Below are 6,674 nucleotides of genomic sequence, written 5' to 3'. Positions count from 1 at the left end.
ACAACGGTGGGTCCCAGCCAAACTCAATTTAAGTGAATTAGTCTTATAAATAGATAAACAAATAGAGATTATTTAAACGGGAATAAAGGGGGTCCTAGGTTTATTAGGCTATAGGATACTTCTGTGCAATACTTGGTAAACTTTCCTCAAATAGAGGTGTTACGCGTAGTATTAGCGCACGGGTCATCATATCCTTTACTACCCAATTACCCTCCCTTTAATTACTGTTACCTAAGTGTTCTAATAGCATCCAGTACGTGCCTTATGCGTGCATTACCCATCCCTTACCTGTGGTCATGGAGGTGTTTAGGACCTCTATTTAAGGTGGTTCTAGATTCACCTATGGTGTTTAAAAGGAGAAAACTAGGCGTCAAACAAAATATGTAGGACTATCACATAAGGAGCAGTTAAAGGGAATCACATTTACATCCACAAATAAGCAAACAATTGCACGCCTCAAACAAAACAGTTTTAAACAATTTAAAGTCCTATAGCAGGATATCCAAATGAGCACAAAATATACAGCAGTTTCATTAAGGTAGGGTAGTAAATATCTAATCAGTTTGCCTATTGATTTTATTACTTCCTGAATTTGAGCAAGTTTCAAGCAGCAGGAAAATAGCAACTTTAAACCAAGAATCCAATTAACCTACAAGATTGCCTAAGTGATAGCCAGACAAAATTTTATAAATCGAGTATCTGAGATGTAAACAGTTACTGGTTTTAGCAAGCTAATTTTATCTTTTAGACACTACAGGCATGTTATCTAAGTGTAGAAGAACTGATCTTAAAACCTTATAGGCATGGTATCTAAATGCAAAAATGATTCTGAAATTTCCTATTGACATGGTATCTAAACGCAAAAATGATTATGAAATTTCCTATAGACATGGTATTAAAACGCAAAAGCGATTTAAAACCTTATACGCGTGATTTTTTAAAATGCAGAACTGATTTTGAAACTTTGTGGGCATGATTTAAATATAGTAGTGAATCTTGATGGGATATTCATAACTATTTTAATCCTATAAGCATGTTATCTACCGCACATAGTAATAGAATGTATTGAAACAAATACCTATAGACATGTTATCTACCGTATGCAGTAACAGAATATAACTGAACAAGTAAATAACCTATATGCAGGATATCTAACATACAGTAGTGAAAATATTTGAAAGAAACATGCACCTAAAGCAGGTTTTCTATCCCATTCTCATGCAAACATTAAACTAGGCCCAGTTTTCCCCAATTCATCATTGCCCCATCATTATTACAAATAATTATTACAGACCATAAGCAAATGAATAAATTACAAAGTATATAACTATAGGAGGCATGTAGCAGGCCCAAAGCATCCGGATAACCCAGCCCCCCAAACCATAACAGCTTCAAAGCTTAGAGATACACAATAACCATTGGCAAAGCACAAAGAACCCAAGTCTTTAGTGTGTCAAAGTTCCCAAGGGCTTCGAGAACACAGGGCAGTGCTCACACTAGAGAACAAATTTCAGAAGCAGTTCATAAAGGATTGGAAACCAGCCCCAATGTGTCAAAGTTCAGAGGAGTCTCATGGACCCTAAGTAGTGCTCACATTGGGGGTGGCAGGATCCTAGTTAACTAAGAGTATGAGTTGAAAATAATATATGAAAATAGGAGACAGTTTTGTTTTAGAAAAAATAGTTTGGATTTCAGAAGTGCATAGGACAGATTACCGGATTACAAGAACCACAGGCAGCACACATTTAGCAGAAGGAGCTCAGCCCTGAACTCCAACAATCAAACAATAGGCAGGACAGAGTAACAATCAATTTGAACAAGGTTTAACATGGCCTTAACCTATTAGCTATTACTAGGTGAACATACATGCATATATTAATCAGAGAACAACATGATGGGATCAAATTACTGATCAGACAATCATACAGAGAGGTAACAAAAGTTGAGAGCATAGAAATCATGAATTAATCAGGAGTTTGTTAAGGTGAAACACTTAAAATAGGACAGAAAGCATGCTAGTTGAAAAACAAGTAGACAAGTGTTCTAGATTAACAAGAACAGGCTAAAATGGAGTAACCATACTAATTTATTGATCCGGACAAATTCACAGGAGTTTAAGCATGCTAGTTAACAGAAACATAAGGGCAAACAGAGGCATGTTGATACCTACAATAGATTGACTACATAGCATATTGAGTACCTACAATAGATTGACTACATAGCATGCTTCATAGCATACATATTGACTACAACAGATTAACAAGAACATGCTAAAGTGGAGTAACCATACTAATTTATTGGTCAGGACAAATTCACAGGAGTTTAAGCATGCTAGTTAACAGAAACATAAGGGCAAACAGAGGCATGTTGATACCTACAACAGATTGACTATATAGCACATTGAGTAGGACATGATAACAGAGATAGACATGTTATTTAAAGGCAGTAAATAGGAAGCACATAGGTCACATTACATAGAAGTAGACATGCTGATTTAGATCAACAAGCATGAAGTACATCGGTCTAATTACATAGCATGTTGAATGATAGCAAAAGTGGAGACATACCAGTTAGGAAATAGCAAACAGGAAGTTGAAAGTATGCAGAATCCAATAGTCTAGCCTTGCTTTCAGCCGGCTAGACAATGTAGCAAACACAAGTAACAGAAAGATTTGAATGAGAGCAAGAGTTTGTGTGCGTGTGTATGTGTGTGTTTCTTTTTGAGTGTGTTCGTGTTCCAAAAGAAAATCAGAATGGGATTTATATAGCACTTAGCAAGGTAACAAATAAGGCAAGAGAATTACAGTTCACAAATAACGCAAGTAAATACAATCAGCTAGTTAATTTGGGGCTAAACTTGATCAAATAATTCCACAGAATCCGGAAAATACCTTAAAATAAGGATAATCAGTTACCAACACGAATTGGGATTCAAACAAGGTAAATAAATCAGTTATTGACCATAAATTAGACTAATTAATCTAAATAAGGCAAGTCGTACCAATTAAAAGTCATAAATAAGGAAAATAAGTAAAATCAATTGGAAGTACTAATTTTAACAGGAAAATATAATTTGAACCCTAAACAAAATCAGTCAATCTATTTTGTTTGACAGAGATAAACAATAACGGGGAAAAATTGGAGCGAACAGTAAAATAATTAAACAAACAAAGGACTAGAACATATGCATGAAAGAATCAGTAGAACTGGTAAAGATAATCGGATTCAAACACTTAGAAACTTTAGAAAAGTTTTGTAGAAATAAGAAGAAGTGAAACCCTAGTTTTAGAGAAACATAGAAAATCGATTAATAATAAGGGAAACAGAAGATTTTTTAAAGAAAATACCAGATAAACTCAAAATCGTTTCAGATCTATAAGGATCTGAACAGACTCAAGTAGAAGGAGATTAGGATTCTTGAAAAATGGAATAAGGTGATGAAAATCTAGTCCAGAATCGGAGTTTCGAACCATAAGCACAGAGATAACAATACTCACAACCATAGCGATGAACACGAAGTAGGTTCATCAAGAAAGTGAAGAGTCTAGGTCGACTCCGAGTTGGATCTCCTTGAGATCCCTTCAAAATACGAAGAAATCGAACAACCAGTAGAGGTAGGAGGCTAGATAAGGCAATAAATGACCAGACAACCCCATATCTGGTCAAGAATCCAAGGGGTTTGGCAGAATTAATGAGTGACGGCGCTCTAGGGTTTGAGGGTGTCTGAGAGAGAAGAGAAGAGGAGAGGATTCAGAGGCGGCACAAATGAGAGAATGAGTAGGGTTTGGGGGTCTTTGGATTATAAAAGGAAAGGGGTAATGTGGATCGTTGATCTCAGAGATCAACGGCCATGATTAGAGGAGGTTCTGGGTCGTGTAGGGTAAGGTTGTATTGTGGTCTGGTCCCGGGCCTAAATGGGCCAGGCCAAATGGTCCCGGGCTTTGGCGGTCCCGGGCCAAACGGTCCAAATGGGTGGGTTCGGCCCACTGTAGTCCTAAGCCCACATGGTCTTAGGCTAAATGGGCCGGGCCCACGGGCCTAAACGGGTTTTTTCGTTCCAGGCTAAAAAATTTTGAATTTTTTTTATCTAAGGCAATTTCTTGTAAACTATATATGTATATACTAATATAAATTGCTTATATATAGATATATATTTATATATAGTATGTATATATAATATATAGCTTATATATATACACTATATCTATATCTATAATATGTATATCTACAAATATATATATATATATATATATATATATATATATATATATATATATAGTTTATATGTATTAGATATATAATATATATACTATATCAAATTTAAACACAAAATAAATTGCAAAGAAATATTCAAGGGAATGCCTTATAATTTTTATTATTACGACATTAACAAAAAATGGCAATATCTTTCTTAGTCTTCCTCCCCACAATGGAATGAGCACAACAAGGTACTAATACCACCACTAAAAGGAAAAAAACTAAGGAAGATGTGCCAAAATACAAGTTACATATTAGTCTATGTATTAACTCTAACAAATCTCATAAATCCTTCAAGGTCCGGAGGAATTTCCGTTGGTGGTGGTGGAAAAGAAGCTTGTTCATCACCGCTTCTGGGCAAAGCAGCATCCTCCACAAGTTCCGCCAGCATTTCTTCATAAGCTTCGTCTATCTCCGATTGTGATTCTGCAAGTCCAAAATTTCTTCTTTCTGAACGGATCCAATCTCTGAAGAGTACTGATTTTTCCAAGCTCTCCCTCATAGACGCTCTATGATCACCGATTTGAAGTCTCGCTTGACTGAAAGCGCTCTTCGATGCCACTGTTGAAGCTTGAACACTTAAAATATCTCGAGTCGTCCTTGAAAAAACTGGATAGTGTTTTTGTTTGTCCTTCCACCATTCCAAAACATCGAAGGAGTCGTCGGGATTCTCTGATTCAAGTCCCTTCAACAAATAAACTTGAAGCTCATTTAGTTGTGAACTATCACCAATATTATCACCTTGAGAACCCCTGAACTTCGTCCAAGAACTAAGGGCCACCGGTAACAGTGTTAATTCCCGGTTGAACTAGATTTGACCATGTACTAGGGTTAACCGTACTATCTACACTTGTCCCCTCTTGCGCAATTTTCATTTGTAAATATCTAGCTTTATCTCTAGGGTGTGTCTTTATGTGTCTAGTCAAACTACCCGTATCGCTACGGTCTCCAGTAAATTTATGAGCCATCAAAGACCCACAAGTTTTACACTTAGACTTATTTTGTTCTCTTAGTTGAGTAAAAAGTGCCAAACAAGAGATGTTTCGGGTCGTTTAGAAGGTTGTCTATTAAAAGTAGGGGTTACTACAGGAGGGTCAGGCGGGGCATCAGTTGGGTTACTAACAGGACTAGTAGGTGTATCATCTAAATCCGGTTGCGTTTCATCTAAATCATCATTTTCCTCTACATTTTCAAAGGTAGTTTGATTAGGATAAAGAGCATCCATAACTTCTTCATTTAATTGTTGACCTAGTGCAACATCATGGCAAAATTGACTATCGGAAAATTAAAAACAAAGGTTATCGCTATCAAGAATAACAGGTGGAGGAGGACGGGTAACAGGTTTGGGTCGGGGAGTCGGGGGAAGAGTAGTAGCTTGGCGACTAGATTCACCAATTTTAGATTTTCCCTTACCCTTACCCCCAAATATTTTTTTCAAAGAAAAGTCCATATTAATTATAATTATACTAAATAAAACACACAAAACTATAATATTAAAACTTAAGAGTTGTAACGAGTTTACCGAATTGACGAACAACTTCTTGAAAATTGAATATCGTTGAAGACTTGAATACTTTAATTCACCAACTTCACAATTTTTCACGAAATTGCAATAATAAAGTAAGCAATTATAGAAGAAAATTAGAGAGAAATTGAGAGAGATTGATGAATTTGTGAGTAAAAATAAAAGAATGAGGGGGTATTTATAGTTGAGAATAGGGAAAAAGTGTAACTATAAAAGGTTTGGGGTTAAAACAAAGTTTGGGTGCCAAATGGCTATTTTTTAAAGTGCCAAACGGCTAAAAATGTAGTCCAACGGCTACATTTTAAATTCTGACCATTGGCCCTTTTTAAAATTTTTTTTTTAAATTAGTCGTTAGGGTCGTTGGGCCGTTTGACCCGGTTGAACCGGTCCCAGACTCGCGGGCTTTTTGGCAAGGACCGGCCCACTATGGGCTTTTGGACCGCTAGAGACTGGCCCGTTTGGCACGCGGTCGCGGGCTAGTCGGGTAGGGGTTATTTAATTTAGACTGGGGCGGATTGGGCTAAGGTTTAATTGGGCAAGGGTAGGCTAACGTCCGAAATTGATCAAGAAAAAGGGGCTATTATTTAAATACCTAATTAATTTAATAAAACCATTTTATAAAATAATTTATAAATGATAAAAATATTATTTGTGCATGAAAATGATTTAAAATAATTACTAAGTATTATAAAAATATAAAAGGTTATTTTCTTGTGAAATAAGGTATTTATGCACACATGGGCTATTATTGCAAAGTTATTGCAATTATAACCCTAACATGTACATATGGCTATTCATGAAATAATCAAAGCTTAGTATAAATATAAATGATAAAATTATCATAATAATCATTTGTGATGCAATTAGTAATTACTTGTATAATAAAATGCTA

The sequence above is a fragment of the Nicotiana tabacum genome, chromosome 1 (genome assembly GCF_000715075.1).
Source record: "Nicotiana tabacum cultivar K326 chromosome 1, ASM71507v2, whole genome shotgun sequence".
NCBI lineage: Eukaryota > Viridiplantae > Streptophyta > Magnoliopsida > Solanales > Solanaceae > Nicotiana > Nicotiana tabacum.
Note: the sequence above shows the minus strand (reverse complement) of the source record.